At 41.2% G+C, this 19,340-nt stretch overlaps 1 protein-coding gene across 2 annotated transcripts in view; it reads left to right on the plus strand.

Annotated features, from left to right (window-relative positions):
• Hmgcr (HMG coenzyme A reductase) overlaps positions 1–19,340 on the plus strand; it is a 231,876-nt gene that overhangs the window by 182,916 nt on the left and 29,620 nt on the right. The window lies entirely within an intron of this gene.

Here is a 19,340-nt window from a genome sequence, read left to right on the forward strand (position 1 = left end):
TGGACACAAAGCGAGAGCATTTTAGATTGAATATTTCCAATGTCTCTCTCTTTCTTTCTGTTATCATTGCTCACACAAATACAACAGAACTTCATCTATTTCACACCTCTAGTAATTGATTAATTGAGTTTTAAATTCACTTTTCTGCACAGATATGTTAATTGGGACTGGACGGACTTATGGTTTTATGTGAGATACGAACCTTTATATGCCTCCACCGGGTATGGAACCCTAATCCCAATGCCACGACCGGGGTGCTTTGGTGTATGCCGGTATTATAATGAACACTGTTCTGTTTCAAATGAGACAGTGCACCGAAAAATGTGAAAGAGACCTCCCCGATGGCGCAGTGGTAACGTCGTCGCCTCGTAATCAAGTGGTCCCGGGTTTGATACCCGTTGGAGACACACAGTGGTTCGGATCCCACTTTAAACTGTAGGTCCAGTCCCAATTTGCCTTTCTGTGCATAAAGGAAAGAAAAGCACTGTGATAAAATAGAGAGCAAGACGTATGAAAAGTATATTCGGAAGCAGTTATTTTCAAATCTTCCTCCACGGACCGTCATTATTCTGGACCAACAGCTGCAAGAATGAACAGCTTCCCACCAAGTCATGCATTCTTGTATGTTCCTGGTCAAAGCAAACTATTGTAGGTGCCAGCACCCATGTTGTGACCCCACGCTTTTGATGGGCAATTGTTCTCCCATATTTAAATATATGGGGAATTTGATGCTGAACGTGCTGCTATTACATTAAATTGTAAGTTTAATTTCATCTTAACATCGGAAATTATGTCGGAACATCAGTGTTGTGAAACTAAGATGGTCAATAACAGAAAAGATTTCGGAACTAAAAAAAGCCTTAAAATTTGCACAGCACTTGTTTACGTCACTTTGAATGTTCACAATTTAAGTGCTTTATTCTTGTGAATCTCGTAAAGAATAATACATAATAATTCCACGCGACTGCACTTTTTTTTATAGCTAGTTGTTATTAATACCCGACTCATTTTTTTTACGTGATATCATACTTTTCCTCATGGCTAGTAAATATGGTTCTCTATTTTATATATATACATTTATCGAGAAGAATAGTTATTACAAAAAATATGTTACATTCTGTTTCATATCTCGCAACCTCTAGGACTTTCTTATTTACAGGAATTATAATTTTAAAATGACGAAAATTCGAGGGGGAAATGTCTGCTTCATACAAAGAAAACATATGTTAATATTAAGTTATCGGATAGGGCATAGTGTATAATAATAAATATTATGCTCTTATCCACTTAATACATTTTCTCTTTGTAATTTGGGTAGTTTCTCCGATTCCTACTCCCGCCGTTGAATTGCACATACTCGCATGTCGCTACAAGAGGAAACATAAAAGCGTAGTGCAAAAATCTATTTTTTTATTATAGACCCATGGCAGCTAGGGACGACCAAAATAACGACAAGTTTGGTGCTCTTTGTGCATAAATATACTATATTTAGCCTGTCTGAGCTACCCTGTCGTTGCGCTTTAATATATTAATTCTTAGCTTCAGGAGAACGTAATTTTCAGAAACTTATGACTTGCTACATAATCCTAAAGGTTTGCTAGACAATTTTTGTTATCGATTTACACGAGAAATTCTTACCTTAGTTGAAAATAACGTTTTAATAGCCATCCTATCGCGCTCCAATGTAAAGCTTAGGGCAACCAGATGACGAACGAAATTATTTAGGGACACAACAGGGCTAGCGCCTCTAGTGGAAAATTTTGACAGTGAACAGCCCCGTTGACCACTAACTTTTGTTGCGGCGTGTACTACAGCAGACGCTCGATGCGCGCTGGAGCTTTCTTGTACTGCGCACCATGCGGCAACGCTGTTGCCATAAGCCCCATACTGAACTCTTAAGTTGGGCTCACCAATAACAGAGACGCTGGGGACATCACACGATTAGTTCTCCGCCAGCCAGAGCTCGCCGTTCCCTTAGCGAGGGAATTCTGGACACGTTGGTTGCTACGTTTGCAGCGAAGGGTTCGAGGAAGGCAGCCTGCACATCGGAAACAGGCACTTCATATTGCGAGAGGGAAATAATTCGCCCTCTAAGGGCTTGAATAGTTTGCCTTTTCGAAAGACTAGTACAGCAGCACGGTCAGTCGCCATGTTTGCACGAAACACATTTGGCAACAGCTGCCTGCAGACGACAAACAGCTCTGGGCTTTAGTGCTGGGAACTGATCAGTCTATTGTTACACGTAAACGCTCTCGCTGTAAATATACAGGGTGGCGCATATTGTATCTACCAATGTCAGTTGGCAACCCTGTCGGAACGCAGATGCGCATGAGCAGAAGCTTCCCATGCTTAGGCAGCTGCAAGTCTGGCAATCAGCCTGCCATGGAATGTTCACCTGTTCAGACACGAATCGTGGCAGTGGAGGCGTTCATCCAAACGGGTTGTATTCAGCAAACCCAACTGGCACAGCACTGAGAGGCATCAGTACACCAGAGAATACGCATCCTTCGGTTTCTACACTCTACCATTGGCTCTCTATTGTCTGACTCATCGTATCATCTTGTGCTCTCTGGCACGGGTTGACTGCGGCCATCATTGGACTCTCTTCGCAGTGCTTGCTGCGTCTCCTGAATGAAACACGTTCGGATGAACGTATCTACTGCCATGATTCGTGTCTGAACAGGTGAACATTCCATGGGAGACTGATTGCCAGACTTGCAGCTGCCAAAGTATGGGAAGCTTCTGCGCACGCACACTTGCGTTCCGACAGGGTTGTCAACCGACATTGGTAGATACAATATGCGCCACCCTGTATATGCGTTGGAGGACACGCGCCCTAACATGCCCATGAACTTGGTTGTGAAAGTCCCATTGAAGCACCACTAGAACTTTCTTGTCAAAGGAGGCGGATCTTCAAGGAGTGATGTTGAACAAACGAGGATAAAGCCAAACCTTAAGCATAGTGTTCAAGAAGAAAAACGGAACTTTCACTTCCGAGTTGTACAGAAACCCTCGAGATCCATCGATCCATATGCACGAACGGGGAACCACACATTTCTCCCTTCGCGATGACTCTCTTTTTTTTCCTAAGATGGTTCTTGCTTTGCTGAGTAAGCAGAAACTTTCTCCACAAAATACCCATGCGGTGTGATGATGCCGAAGTTAAATAACTCGCATAGGCGTGTCATTACCTCAGGAAGAACCGGTGCTGGGAGAAATTTCACCTTCAACGTTTTTTCACATAACCCAAGTGGACAGATTTTAATCCTATTTTTTTTTTACACATCTCTGGGTTAACGATGTGTTTTCCGAGTTTGGTTAAGTTACTAAAAAGTTACCCGTTACTTTGCCAGATGGACGTTCGTAGAGGGGCAATGGACACTTCGAGCACTGCTTGCAGCACAACTCTAGAAAATTGGAATGGGAAACACGATTTGTGGAATTATCATTTTCGAATTCTCCAGTTTCCTTTGTTTGAAGGAAATTGTAGTTCATAGTCTGTCCTAGGATCAGGATTCTACATATACCATAAGAAAAAGCTTCCATTCATATATTTAGCTTTGCGTAGGTCACCTTTATTACGGTCAACTAATTTCCAATATTGCTAACAATGCGCAAATACTAATTTAAGATGAGAATGACACAAGTAATCTCTTTCACGAGACGAGTCTGCGTCTAGTCTTATCCTCGTGTCTTTAATGTCCCCAGTTTGGATATGCTTATTTCTATTAAAAAATAAATACAGACGACCTACTTAGTATATGTATTATGATCACGTTTTATGTAGTAGAAAGAAGATTCTCTTAGCGTCCGTCACGTATGACTAATTTATTGGGGCTGGTCTGGGCATCCCCAATGATATAGTGATAAATCTGTCTCCTTGTAATGAAGGGGTCCCAGGTTTGATGCCGGTAGAGGCAAAATTGCTCAGTTGTACTAATCCCGCTGTAAACTGTATGTCCAGTCCTGAGTAGCTTATCTGACTCAAGACAAACCTCGATTGATTTGGGTTCCCTAACTAATTATTTTATGCCACACTCACAATTTTTAAGCTATCCTTTGTTGATCATATCTGAAAACCCAATACACTTCTATCTGATGGTTACATAGCCAACAGTTAGATGTACGTGTCTTTGTCTCCATGTTGGTTCTGGTTGGCATGAGTCACTGTATGATGTTTTTGTTTTAAGATGTAAAACATGTCAGTATTACGAGTTCTCGTTTATGGAGTTTTGAATGTAGCAATAAACCAGGAATACTATTATTGTAAGTGCATTTGGTGAAGAAATACTAGAAACAAGTATGTGTCCCTGTACAGTGTAGAAACAATACATCGTAAATATACTTTTTCTCTAGAAGATAGGACATAGTGCAATAAAGCAGGCTGTAAAGTACAGTTATCTGTGATGTGGACATAAGAAAACCCATGGAAGTTTCCAGTGCAAAAACATTTGTGTAATTCTTAGATTTAAAAAAATATATATTTCCAGAGCACCACAAAAATGCATTTCAAGTAGATACATAGCACGTAAGGTTTTTCTGTACGTTTCACTTGTTTTAGGATGTTGAGGTATTAGCGACATTATTGAGGACTGTAGGAATCCAATGTTGTTGTGAAAAATTCTGAAACATTTTAAATGGAGTTATATGTACTGTACGTTTTGATACTCTTCTTGAGTGTAGGAGAACGAAACTTTCAATATATTATCTTATTGGGAGCTTCAGATTGCATTGGAATTTTTTTTGACCATATCCTGTCTTTTGATATTATGCAACATTGTAGCTCTTCTTTTTGGTTATATTAGTTTGATCATTGTTAGGATCCCAGGAGTGTAAGTTATGATTTCCATGGACTGCATTCAAATGTTAATCATTCTCCCACGTGACCAACGAAGCCCTTGTGCCTGGACCGAACAACAGCGAGGAGGACTTGTGACTTGTCCACGTGTATTGGGTGCTCAACTACAGTCTCAAATAATTTTATAACAAATTTGGTTCTAAACTGAAATGCAAAACATAAAACGACCATCGCCATTTATGCAAAATATTAGCATTTTCGATGTGTGTTCGGGGTTGCCTTGCTGTAAGGATTAAAATTCACTTTTCTATATTTACTTAGGTACTCCAACCCACTTTCGCTCGTGACTGTACGAGCAAACAAAATCGCAGTTATGATTTGTTCTTGTTCTGGATTTGTATTTGTATTATTTCGGTTGATTTTATGACACTTTTGGCTAATCGCGACGATGAGAGTGATTAGATTGATGAAGAAACGTTCACAAAGGACATCCATTCCCAGGCCGGAACTCAAATACTTTTAGGCAGTGATTTATCCACATACGTCCTAATTGTTTTTACAAAGGCCCAATTTATGGTAATATTGGCTCTAAATCACCCTTACCCCTCCCCCCCAAATGCAAACCTACAACCCCCAGAAGGAAATTTCTGCGAAACCCCTGTGTTTAGAAATTGATCCATTCATGCTTTTGCAACGCTTCACGCTAACCACCTAATCACGGAAGTCAGCTCTAAGGCGGTCAAGGTCCAATTAGCTCCGTACCATAAAGTAGGCTTTACGAAATCCAGACTACGCGCTGTACTTCCTTACTCTGTAGGATTCATTCTTCGGAACTTGTATTCGAAATAGAGAAAACGCGGGAAAAGTTGCCGCCACTTTCCTTAGCATCAGTGTGACAAGAAATGCTAATTGGTTAACTTGGGCGACCATATTATCTAACCATAACCTTCAGTCAAGGAAGACTTCCCAGTCGAAGCGAAAATCTCGCCTTATGTAATAACGGTCAAAGTCCTGCACCGGCTGATTTCTCCGTGGAAATTGGACGGCGATGAGTGTTGCAATTCATAAAATGTGAGAACGTGATACGCTCGTTTGAAGGCGGAATAGGAACCAGCAAGTAAGTGCTGGCAGCTGGATGAGATATTATTCAGTTTATGTAGAAATCGTGTTATTGTAGGTTACATTCTTCCGTATGAAATGGAACGCGTTGATGTGGAGTGTGAAAGTTGAAACCAGGTCCGTAAGATACTCGACAATTTGTTATGCGATGGGTGTCTAGGAACTGTGAAAAAATTGCTACCACTGAGATAGAACTATGAATGATAGCGAAAGAAAACCACTCTCTCCGAAACGCTTTTCAGAAACTATTTTTGGACACTTTTAAGGAAAATGTGCAAATTCTGATACAATATTTTAGCGTTAAAATTTAATAAGTCCGCCCGTCAATTTGCTAAAACGGGATGCAACCGGTTTTTTTCTGTAAGTGCATAAAGATGGAATATTATAAGAAATTGCAGTTGAGTGCACCATAAATATATTTTTAAAAAACGAATCAGTACACCAATTATTTTTAATCATTTCTGCCACTTTTGGCTATTCTCGAGGATGAGTGATGATGAAATGGATGAACACCCATGCCCAGGTCGGGATTCGAATCTGTCACCCATGGCGTCGAAGCGAGCTGTGCTAATCACTCCGCCACGGAGGTCGGCAATTGCGTTACTCTAATTTGGGTAATTATACTCTGTCTCTGGAATCTGTAGAGCAGTTTTGTGTGCTTAGAACTTTTCTGGACACTTTATGCGTACTTTAGGGCACAAATGATCATGAAGAATTTACGGTAGCGATAAATCAGATGGAAACAATGATTCAGTTGGGAATAAACTGTCGAGTGGTTATAGCATCGACTCCATTGCAACTGCTATCTGATGTTCGTGACCGAAGTTCGCTATTCTTTTCGAGTAAGTCCTCAGTTGTCTACATTGTGCTGAGTCAGTATTGGGTCTACTCGGGCGCTGCACGAAAACAAGACAATGAAATTTCCACACTTTTTATTAAGAGAACTCTCACAGTAATGTTTCATTCTTTAAGGATCGTTTTATCTAAAAGAAGTCAGTACTTGGAATATCGTCGCTAACATACAAAAACGGAATATTGGAAAATATTATTTTTATACAACTGATTAAATAAAAAAGAAAAAGTCCTCTTCAGTTTGCAAGTTCGTTTGTTCTAAATCTTAATGTTGTAAATTATTGTGATAAGTAATACATACACCCTTTTTTGTTGCCATATTTGTGTACATTTTACAGAGGTTTAAAGGAATTGAGAGAATTTGAACGTTGGTGACAGTTAAGGTATTAAGTTTTGAAGTTGCACTGCGATTCAAGTTAGTGCAGTGGGTAAATATCGGATTGCCTCGGGCATGCTATGTATTGTTTGCTATTCACGATAAGGTAAGTTTGCTTTTACTCTTTCCTCTTAGTTATCACACTCAAAGTCTTGTTTTGCTTAGTTAAGCTCAGTAATCATGTCACATATACAGTCGGATGAACACCGTATACATTCTGACTTTACAGCGTACGAACCAAGTGGTTGTGGGCAAAGAGTATTGGACTTGATGGTAGCTGCAAGATCTGTGCGCCACAATTATTAGCGTTACGGGACCTCCTCGAGTGTGTACCGAGTGGCTATTCATACGAGTAGTTCGTCGGGCGGTCTCGGTAACCGATTCTAGTCAACGTAGGTTCCGGATTCCAATCCTGGCCGGTGCATTTTCGTTCCGAACTTGAATTTTCATCATTTTGACCGCTCTGATTAGCTAAAGCCAAGAAGAAAGCAACCTCTAAATAAGAAACATGCCAATGTAAATTCAAGTAGTTCTAAGTAAGGGCTCCATTTTAAATTGTGGTTCCAGTCATCTTTGCATAAAGTTAGCTTTGCCGAACTCTTATCTTTTCATTTTCATAACATTAAAATCACACCTCAGGGTCAGATTTCCTACTTAGTTTTCATCTCCATTTCGGTGTGGAGAATTGGAGTATTATAAAAGAAGGCAGCATTTTGTAATAGCCCTGGGCACAAAGGTAGACAACAACGGCAATAGAACACAGTCTGTAATCTCCTTGGAAGTTGTGGAGAGCTGCATGACAGACCAGACCATTTGTTTGTTTTACAGATGCGCTTGATACAACACCAGGAAACGGGCACTGTTAAAGTGAAGTTGAACCACGTGACCCTGGAAATTTAGGGTTTTTTGATTGTGTGAATTACAACTAAAATTTTCACAAATGGATGAAGCCCCAGCGTGTGCAGGAACCCTCAAACGCACTATCGACTAGACCACCGCACCTCATAATGAAGTTCTAAATACTTCAAATTGTTGAAGAATAATAATAAAGAAAACCACTGTGATGTATATATATTCTCAGAGAGAGAGAGAGAGAGAGAGAGAGAGATGGGGGGGGGGATGCACAGAGTGGCTCGGATCCCACTTGAAACTATAGGTCCCGATTAGCCGTTCTGCGCATGAAGTTGACTTAATACAAAAACTTTAAAGAATTCAGAGGGGGTGGGATATTTTCTTACCCTGCTTGATAACAAATTTAGAAAGGCAGATGGAAAGAAGAAGAATTATCTTTCTCCTCTTCAATTCGGAAACAGGTTAAACATCTCGGCTCCCCCGCTGATCTTTATTTTTTTCAATACAAAAACAATCTCTGATACAAGAAATGGGAAAATATAGCATTTTCCACTTTAATAAAGAAACTTAATTTTAAAGTACAGGAGAGAACGTGGAAGTATTTGTGACGTCAGAAGACGTGAAGTGAGAATACAAATACGGGATGTCATAAGCTATTCCTAAGTAAAATGACGAAATCATATTGACGAAGCAGCGATGGAAAGGTAAAGAATTTCATGGAATTTCCGTTTGCAGTGACCAGCAGTAGTGCACGACTCTCTCCAGTGTGTTCACCCACCCTTTCCTGTGTGTGGGTTTTTACTGCTGCAGAATCCTCAGGGTATGAGACACGTCCACGTAAGATAGAACTGGGATAAATTGCGCCCTGAGGGACAGTGAGGAAAGCACGTGCTGCCTGCCTGAACCTGCTTTTTTCGGTTTGTTTTGTAGAATTCTGTTTGAATTTCCAGGAGTGAGTTTTCAAATATTTTCATGAGAATGACTGTTTCCCTTCTACAAGATTACAGATTAAGTTGTTTCTTCACATCTGGCTCATCGTGGAAATTTTCGTAGCACGGTTGCCCCTGACCTAGAAATCCTGGAAAGCTAGGGAGTTTTGTAAAAAGGTTCAGGAAACTTGAGAAGCCACGAAATAATAGTTCTTTCATATGCTGTGAATATGGATTTTGTACATATCTGCAGACGATAATGTGTCACGTAAAGTTAATGTATATTGCAACTAGAGCCAGTTGTTTCATAATTCCACTGAAGATGTAGAGTGAGTTATAATAGGTAAATCCGAATGGTGTGCAGATTTAGGCCTTTTGATAAATGTCTGGTAAAGTCAGGGAATTTTTTTGACACTGGTTATGCAAACAAGGGCAAATGCACTGTTTGAAAGAGTGCAGTATTTTATGACTTTAAACTGCGTTGAGTTTTTATATTAAGCCCACTTTATGCACAGATAGGCTAATTGGGACAGGACTTATAGTTTAAAGTGGGATCCGAACCACGCTGTGCTTCCACTGGGTATCGAACCCAAAACCCCCTTGATTACAAGAAGACGGAATTAACACTACACCATAGAGGGAGGCGAGTCTAAACCCCTTCTCGCAATAGCCCATTGAGAGCATACAGTGAAATAATTGAAATGTGCCTCACTAAATATGCTCAATGTATCAAAGAACACACTTATGAACATACAGATGGGGGACAAAATAATACGAACACCTGTGAATGTAGAGAAAATCTTTATTAATAGGGGGTTGGACCACCCTGTGACTGAAGGACACTTTGTATGCGACGTGGGATGGACGCATAGAGGTCATGCACAATGTTTAAGGGAATATGGAGCCATTCTTCCTCCAGAGCAGTCTCCAATTCCGAAAGTGTGGCTGGAGGCGGACTTCGAGCACGAAGTTTAGACTCCAAATATCCCCACAAATGTTCTATAATGTTCAGTTCAGGAGACTGTGGGGGCCATTCAAGATGTCCTACTTCATCGTCATGTTCTTCAAACCATGTTTGGACAGACCCAGCAGTGTGGATAGGAGCGTTGTCGTCTTGAAAAAGCGGTCGGTCCCCAGGAAATAAAGTCTGGACAAAAGGATGGAGATGATCCCCCAGAATGCTGCGATAGTGACTGGCATTGATCTTCCCATGCAGAAAAACAAGTGGTCCCACACCATGCCAAGATATCGCGCCCCATACCATAGTGGACCCACCTCCATGCTTCACAGTCGGCAAGAGGCAGTCAGGATGAAATGCATCTCGAGGCGTTCTCCACACATAAACGCGCCCCGTGGTCTGAAATAACGTGAATGTTGATTCATCAGACCAGATGACTTGTTGCCACTGCTGTGGGGACTAACTTCTGTGAGCTCTGCACCATTGGCGTCGCTTGACAGCATTACGTGATGTCACCAATGGCTTACGAATTGCCACTCGGCCATGAATGTTTGCAGCATGGAATTCCCTTTTGACAGTTTTGGTTGAAATGGGGTCCTGGAGATGCCTGTTCATTTCAGATGTTATCTCGGATAACGATTGCTTGTGCTTTGGGGCCACTATGCGCTTCAACACCCTCCTATCCCGAGCAGCAAGCTTTGTCTTTCGTCCACTGTTGTGCTCTGAAGACGCCATCTTACCTTGTGTTGTGTACGCTGTCATAACGGCTGATACTGTGCTCCTTGCACACCCAACAAGCTTTGAGGTTTCAGTCACCGTGGCTCCAGCTGAACGTGCTCCACCAATCATGCCTCTTTGGAACTCTGTCAGGTCTGACATTGCAGTGTCTCTTGAGAGCGTATGATAGACGAATGCACCACCAATGACTGCTGTTGGCAAACTAATACCTTCCCCTTCACAGCCACTAGTGGCAGACTTCAGTGCAAGGTGGTGCTGCTGTACTGCCGGTGTGAAATGTGGCATACTTTTTCACAGGTGTTCGTATTATTTTGTCCCCCAACTGTATTTACAAGATTAAACTTTGATCGCTGGATGAGATTTTTCCGGATTCTGCGCAACTTGTCCTGAATTAGTCTTACTTTTGAAACGGACCATTAAAATGCGAATAGTTATTGGTACACAATTTCCGTTGTATCGCGTGGAACCAAATGAACATGAGTTGGAGCAGCGTTCGATTAGAAAACCGGAAATTTCGATGGGTGGCCACGTGGAATAAATGAGGTCGCGCATCATCCTGGCGGGAAAAGCGACGCGGAGGGAACAAAACATTTGAATATAAGGGAAACTGAAGGAATTTCCTCTTCTTAGACGTTTACAAGAAGTTAGGAAAGGTGAGGCAACAGCATGTGGACCATTAAATTGGGGGTGGGGGCTATTCCGGGTTTCGTCGCCTATTATATAACCTCACAGGAGCGATTTTACTCCAGGCACCGCCAGTTCCATGAGTTGTGTAATGTCTGGTTCGAATCATGTCCTGTCTGAGCCGTTTCGGATCTCTCAGAAATGGCCCTGGTCAATTCCGTCGAAGAAAGTGAAAGGTTGGAACCGGCTTGCGAGATGCCTGATCCATATATTAAGTTGGACGAAGACACAACTTCGTACACTCGGTTCCTGTTTCGTGTAGCTGCCCGCAACCATGTGAATGTTTTTATTCTTCTTCTTTCTCTCCGCGTGACGTAGTGCTTGGTTTACTCTCCCTTTCGTGGCGCACACACCTGGAAGGGAAAGACGTGCCGGTGGTGAAAGTGCGTGCCAGCGAGAGGTGAAATGCCCAAGGCGTAAAGGTTGGGGTTTTATTCAACTCTCTCACGTTACGGGCTTGTGCACTTGACGGGAATTCAAGGTTGTGGCGGCCAGCGTTAGAAGTGGTTTCCGAGCCGTACCGCTGCTGACCTAGTGTACAGAAAGGCTTATTTATTTTTCATTCGGATCGGTTAGCGCGCTAAGCAATGCGTCGCAGGTTCGATTCTTATGTTGTGATTAGAAAAGAGACGTAAAGCAACTAAAAACGCAAATTAAAATTATTCTTCATTGATTTCTAGCCTCCTTTTTTTCTTTTAAAAATACTCAATCTGCTTCGGTTATTTTCCGTCGCCTTTCTACCCAGTGGTTAATCGAGACGAGGAGGATGATTCATCAGATGATATGGGACAAGTGTCTTACCCAGTGTTCGAACCTGAGACCTCTTCCTTCCCTGAGCGTTATGATGACCACGCCGCAACGGAGGCCGACTAAAAAGAACGGCAATAAGCTCTAACAACAACAGCAACAACAGAGGCACCACAAGATACAACATGGAATCCTGAAAATTTTGAATTACAAATCACCCATTAAAAATTTAAAACTTACACAACAGAGTGATCATTAATTTCATCATATAGGCTGCAGTCCGTGGAACTTTCCATTAATACGTAGAAGCAGCCATAAATATATTTTTATACATCGTTTATTAGTTATCAAAGCAAAACAGTGTTAAATACCATTTTTGCTACTTGGTGAAAGAAGAACGCCTGTAATCAATAAGTGATTTGAAAAGGGAATAAATAGTGGCAGGAATGCGAAGTAAAATATATCAAATCAATCAATCTGTCAGTTGAAAAGGGAATCATATTTATTTTAGTTGCTACGCAAAAAGCATAATGGCCCAAATAAAAATTTTCCCCAGTCTTTTCCCAAGGGTGTAAGTGTCCACTTGTTCCCCGCTCTATACGCACATATTCTCGGTACTGAAAGAGGAAGTGGCATTAATGTTTGAAATAGGCATTTTTGACGCAGTGGAATTTACTTATATCGTGAGACGTACAAATCTATGTATCCTTCTCTGAATAATATTCTAGCTCTGGCAGCCATGAATTTCTTACACCCACTATACCCTTTACATGGTATTTCCGGCTGATAATAAGAGAAGATCCAAACGTAGGTATCGGTATTGTAACTTGCTTCCTTGTTGTTATCGCCCTTTCTTGTTGAATCAAGAAGGCGGGGAGGAGCAAACGAATTACTTCCAACTTGTCCAACAGCAGGTTTGAAGACTGCTTGTCTGTTTTTTCAATCCCTTGTAGAACAAGCCTTCATAGAATGTGCTTAGCCAAGCCGAATGACTGGTGAGGGCATTATCCGTCCCAATTTTCGCAAAAATGTTATCGTTACCTTATGTGCTACAAGTTGGTTTTAAAAGCGGCGCGGAGGGAGGGGGAGAGATGGGAAGGAGTTAGATAGATAGAGAAGGAGAGATACAGAGAGAGGTGGAAAGAGAGATGGGGAGGTAGAGTGACATATAGGTGGAAAAGAGAGAGAGTGAGGCAAGAGAGGAGAGAGAGAGAGTTTGATAGATATGCAGAGAGATGGAGGGAGTGATAGATACATAGGGGAGATAAGAGAGAGCGAAGAGGGAAACATGCCTGCTTCATGCATGATCATCTCGTTGCTATCAACCTTTCGTCCTCATGGTTTCGATTAATGTGTAGAGAATGAAGCTGCGTTTTAGTAATCCGACTAGAAAATCCTCTGCGACGCGTGACAATAATATATTAGTTATGTAACGAAGGAGAAATCGCAGGATAGGAAAGTGTACCCCCCCTTTTCTCTACTCACACACACACACACACACACACGTTTTGCCCTCGCTTCACTTGACTGACCCCTTGTATCTTCGAGGATGTTGATCGAGGTCTGTTTCCAGATGAAAATAGACGTCTGAAAATGGCCCTGCCTCGCAACAGATTCGGCCAATTTCAACGGTAAATCTCGGGAGGTGAACGCTCTTGCATGTTGAGGGGAGGGAGATACAGGAAGACAGATTGGAACGGAGGGGGAGGGGCGGGGACTCCCGCAGTGCTGGAGAAAGTAACCTCTGTTCTTATTTCCTTGAAACGATTATTATAAACGCGTCTATCTGGAAAGAAAGTGAAAGTCTTTTTTGCGTCATAAAGTACTGGGGTAGATGTCGCTCCAACAGTGCATGCGATTACTTTTTCTATAGTTCAGAAGGCAAAGGAAGTTTTTCATGAGAGCTCTTAGCAGCTTGCTTGGTTTGATACATTTGTTTTTACAGTGTAAGCCTTTATTCACGTCAGTGACTGTAATGTTTCTGTGCCTCTGTGTTTCACTCCTCGTAATGCAGTAGCAGTCAGTATTCTTACGTGCGAGTTGGCTTCCGTGTGCCGCTATTTTTGGCGCAAAATGTTTCTTCCCTCTGACCCACATGGGACTTGCCAATTCACCGTATCACGTGCAGAGATGACGCGCTTCTCACCCTAAGGTCCCTCTGAAATGTTTAGATGTCTTTAAAGAAGATGTAATGGCATTAGGGAGGCATAACCGGGGGTGAAGGGGAGATCTGGCCCCTTCAATCTTCCACTTATACCCCCAAATTTTACGTGGCTTAGAGGAATAAAAAACCCTCCAAATTATGTATTAAATAAAACTTCTCATGTACATCACAATCAGTATAATCTTTTTAGCTATAGTAATATATGTGTATGTGTGTGTGCATAAATTACTACTATATAACTTTATACACCGAAAAGCTAATCGGAACTGAACCTACAGCTTAAAGTGGGATCCGTACCGGTATTCGCCTCCACCCGATATGGAACCCTTGACTTCTTCTACCACTACGCCATCAGGAGGCCCTATACACACGCACGCGCTAACATAAAAATTTGACATCCCCCAAACACATCAGCTTAGCTACGGCCCTGAATGGTATTAGAAATCAGTGACGGATTATCTACCATTGTCGGGGGGGAAGGCGGATAACTTTATTAGCTTCCGCCTGGTAGGCTCATTGAAGGCCTAAGCGTCGTCCCCGAGGATGATCGCATAATTCTTGACGCCAAGGTGAGGCGATATTTACTCGATAGAATAATTCATCTCTTGCAACCTTTAGACTTCTAAGGTGTTTTTTTTAGACGTCAAAGGGCCGAAAGCCACAATTTACACTCATGTTAATTTTGTATCTACACTTGCCGGCTTCAGTAGCAGAGGCCTGAAGTTCGAATCCTGGTTAAGTCATGCATTTAAGACCTGCGCTGTGCAAGTTTTCGCTGTGTATGCTGTTCGTAGTGAATATTTCGAGACGACAACGAGGCCACTGTTTATAAATCAAGACGAGACAGGAATTTGGAATTTGAGATGAAACCGAGTCTCTGTGCCAAGTCAGGTCTGTTTTTGAGATAGACTAATGGGGACTGGACCTACAGTTTAGAGTGGGATCTGAACCACTATGTGGCTCAATCGGGTATCGACCCCTCTATTACAAAGCGACGATGTTACCACTATGCCATCGGGGAGGCTCCGAAGTCTAGTCTCGTCTGGATATCATCTCTAAACCAAATCAAAATGTTAACAAACTGATTAAGTGCTTAGTAAAATTGCAGCGTACCTAGAAACCATGACATCGACGTTGAACCCAGCAGATACAATTCCTTTCCCTCACGCCAGCTTCCGTGACAGACTGCTCAGCGTAACGCGCTACCAAGCCCGAAGCCCTGGAAGAGTCCTCGTCCAAGTGATAGAAAGACGACGGAAATAATCGAAATAGAAAGACTGAATGAAATAAATCTGAGACAGGATCCTCGGTGCGGTGGTCGAGCACGTTGATTAGTTAATTCTAGGGCTGCTCGATATATTAATATCGAGTCAATATTTTTAAAACTTCAACCTCAATATATCGATATCAATCAGGCACGTATCTAGAACAATATTTCGGAAGGGGTCCAAACCAACTGTCATTTGTAATAATGATAATAAATTTTATAATTAATAGGTTTGTAAGATTATTGTGAATCAATAATAATAATTGTTATTATTACATTGATTGATTTTAGTTCGCTTTTCTGTCACTTTTGGCTAATCGAAATGATGAGGATCAATGGTAATAAGATGAGAAACACTAAGAGACAATCGCTCCAGAGCCTCGCTTGTCTGCAAAATGTTGTCCAGTGGTGTACTACGTGGAAGGGAGGTTGATATTGGGGTGTCTTGAGACACGGTCACCCCTTACACCCCTGTTATTTCATGAACAGACAAAAATATTTGGGCTTAGCCGATACCACTTTGAACCGATACTTTTACCGATTCCCGCACTAATACCGATACTTGAAAATTACAATAATCAAAATTAGTTCAAGATATTGATTAATATTAGTGTATAAATAATCTTCTCCAATTACATATATGCATGAATTTACCAATAAATTTCCTTTAGAGCATTCAAGAATTACATCAGAATGTTAAAAATAGATCTCATGTTATAAATAAAAAAATCAGTTTTTCTTTCATAATTTGTGCAAAATAGAAAGATTTTTCGCGTGAAAGACCAATGTGGCAGAAAAGTATCGGCAGGTATCTGTAGATGAATTCCAACCGATACTTTCCGATACCGGTACCATTGGTATCGGCCGCTACCGATATATCGACATCGGTATCTGCTCAGCCCTAAAAAAATACGATATAAGAATAGAGATATAACAGTTCGTTTTCATTATAGAGATTGTATTTAGTTAAGAGCACTAAAGTCGGCCCCCATGATGGATGGAGTGGTAAGCACAGCGCGCTACGATGCCAGGGGTCCCGGGTTCTAATTCCGGCCTTGGTGTTCTTTGTGAGTTTCCGTTCATCATATCAGTAGCGAAGCGTAGTCTTACGAAGGAGGCAAGCAATGTTTCAGTACAACAAAACATGTAGTACAACGACATGCCGAGGGGAAAGATTCAAGGTTTATAGCCTCATTTACCCAGTCGCTGGATTTGTCAAAATATCGTAATAAAGTGACTGTACTAAAAATAAACCATATGATCCGCAAACGTCACATTTACTTTTTAAAAAAAATCCAGGTAACGTTATTCATATGATATTAAACGTTTTGCATATGCGAACTTTCCGCATACGACTAAAGGGAGACGGAATTTCTTACTTAGTTATTAGTACCTTTATTTGTTCATTATTATTTAATATGGTCAAACGGTGACCAAACCGATTTAGATAAAAAAAAAATGGGAATCATTTCTTTATTTTACGCTGCATGATGTAATTTAGTATTTTTGGGCACCGTTAAAACCGCATTGGAGTAACTTAAACACTAAATAAAAAGTTAAACACAAACAATAAAAAAATCATTTCAAAGCAAAGAAACACATGCATAGACGATGTACTCACCACAATAAATTTCAAACTTTTGGTGTTGGTCGACCCCCTTCCACGATTTTCATTTTAACACTTATCTCTCTCGAGCTAAACGAAGCAATTTTCAATTGCTCAATAATACACCCGCACTTCACATCAACCGTTCCTAAATACGCGTTCATTCCGATAAATTCACAGCACAAAACACGAAGCAACAAACACTCACACTATCCCACGCGCTTTCCACAACTGCAAATGCAAGCATCCACACAAAACACTTTGAAATTCTCTGAAACAACAGAAAGTGATACCAACCTATTTCCTTAATTTTATCCGTCACAAAGGAAAGATATATCAGTTTGGAGATAAAAATTACACGGAGGAATCAGAATCATTTCAGCAGAACGAGTATGTACATTAATATTTAAGTAATAAAGTGTCATTCAATGGCGTGCCCGGCGCGAAGGGGGGGGGGGATGGATGGTAGACATAACCCCCTTTTGGCCCAGTATATCTAAGAAAAAACGTCAAAGGAAGGAAAAGATGACAAAATGGGGACCGTAAAAAGACCCTGGGAACACCACTTGCGTCATAATAATAGAATTTAAAACATATTCGGGCCTCCCCGATGGCGCAGTGGTAGTGTCGTCGCCTTGTAATCAAGGGGTTCCGGGTTCGATACCCGGTGGAGGCACAAGTGTTTCAGATCCCATTTTAAACTGTAGGTCCAGTCCCGATTAGCCTTACTGTGCATAAAGTGGACTTAAAACAACAAATCAATCAATCAATCATTAAAACATATTCTTGTGCTCATAATATGCAGAATGTATACGATTTACTTCTATGCCATGTACAAATACCAGTATATAGTTCTTTCTCAGATAGCTTTATTTTCACCCCAAGTTTTATTCAAAAGCAGTCAATTTATTGATTGTAAAATTTGTAAAAGAGCTCACTTGAATTACTGCGTAAATAATTTGGCAGTTGCAAACACTGGTAGCGGTGAACACTTCTGGCGTAATTTGAGCTGGACCGACCAGGAAGCAGGGTGCAGGACCAAGGTCCGTCCAATCTTCCCTCCCTCCCTGAGAAAACTCTTCACGGGGGTGCAGAAATTCCACTGCCCCAACTCCCAATGTCAACTTTTTTTACGCGTTTTACATTTCGCGAAATCTAAAATAATTTGTAATATAATATGATATATATGGAATTTAGAACAGTGATAATAACTTCTTTTAGTTATTTTATGACTAACAATTATTATTATATTTGCGATCTTGTTTACGTGTTCATGAAGACAAATATTCGTTACTAGTGTTTGCTGGCAACGTACCCATAGATGAATCCTTCTGCTTTTGGTTGAACTCGGCTATTTTCGGGAATCACGCAAGCTCGGAAAGCAGAAAGCACAGCTTTTTGTAGAAGCTTTGTGGACGGGTTCCACCACAATTTCACGCTTCGCCATGTGACTCCTTCGGAGGCCTTATTTTCCCGCAGAACGGCTGCAAGCATTGAGGCTGGTGCTTGCTACAGAGCTGCTGGGGGAGTTTGCGGCCGCATTTTTTCGGGAAATCGAGTGCGATGGAAACTAAATACGGTTAGAACATTAAGTACATTAAATGATATTCGAATTCTGTAAGCAGTGCTTGCATTGCTTGTACTATATCTTCGCCTCTGCATCATATAATCGCTCACCCTCATTGTCGCGATTATCCAAAAGGGAAAGAAAGCAACGTAAAGTAAGCTAATTCAACTAAGCAAGCAATTAACTTTACACTTTAACGACAAAACCAATTGAATTTGTGCACCTCCTTCTCACATAGGTTTGTTTGAAATTCCGTATTAATTAACTTTACACTTTAACGACAAAACCAATTGAATTTGTGCACCTCCTTCTCACATAGGTTTGTTTGAAATTCCGTATTTACTATTTTCGTAATTTTTTTGCAAAATATTTCCAATGTTGGTACAAGCTGTGAGGGACCATTTTAACTGCAGGGGAAATATTTCGCTCGAAAGTTGCTGAAAAGGAAAAAATACGTGTGTTTTTGGTGAATGTGAAGAACCTTGGAAATTTATTGTAGTTCCAAACATGTTTTTTTCCTCTCTCTGTTTTCCAACAATTAGAATGAGAATTGTTTACTGAAACAGTGAAACTGACCTTCAGCCCTCTGGGGGAGGGAGGGAGGGAGGGAGGGAGGGAGGGAGAGAGAGAGAGAGAGAGAGAGAGAGAGAGAGAGAGAGAGAGCGCGAGCGTGTGTGTTAATC

This window comes from Lepisma saccharinum, chromosome 11 (genome assembly GCF_977018435.1).
Source record: "Lepisma saccharinum chromosome 11, izLepSacc3.1, whole genome shotgun sequence".
NCBI lineage: Eukaryota > Metazoa > Arthropoda > Insecta > Zygentoma > Lepismatidae > Lepisma > Lepisma saccharinum.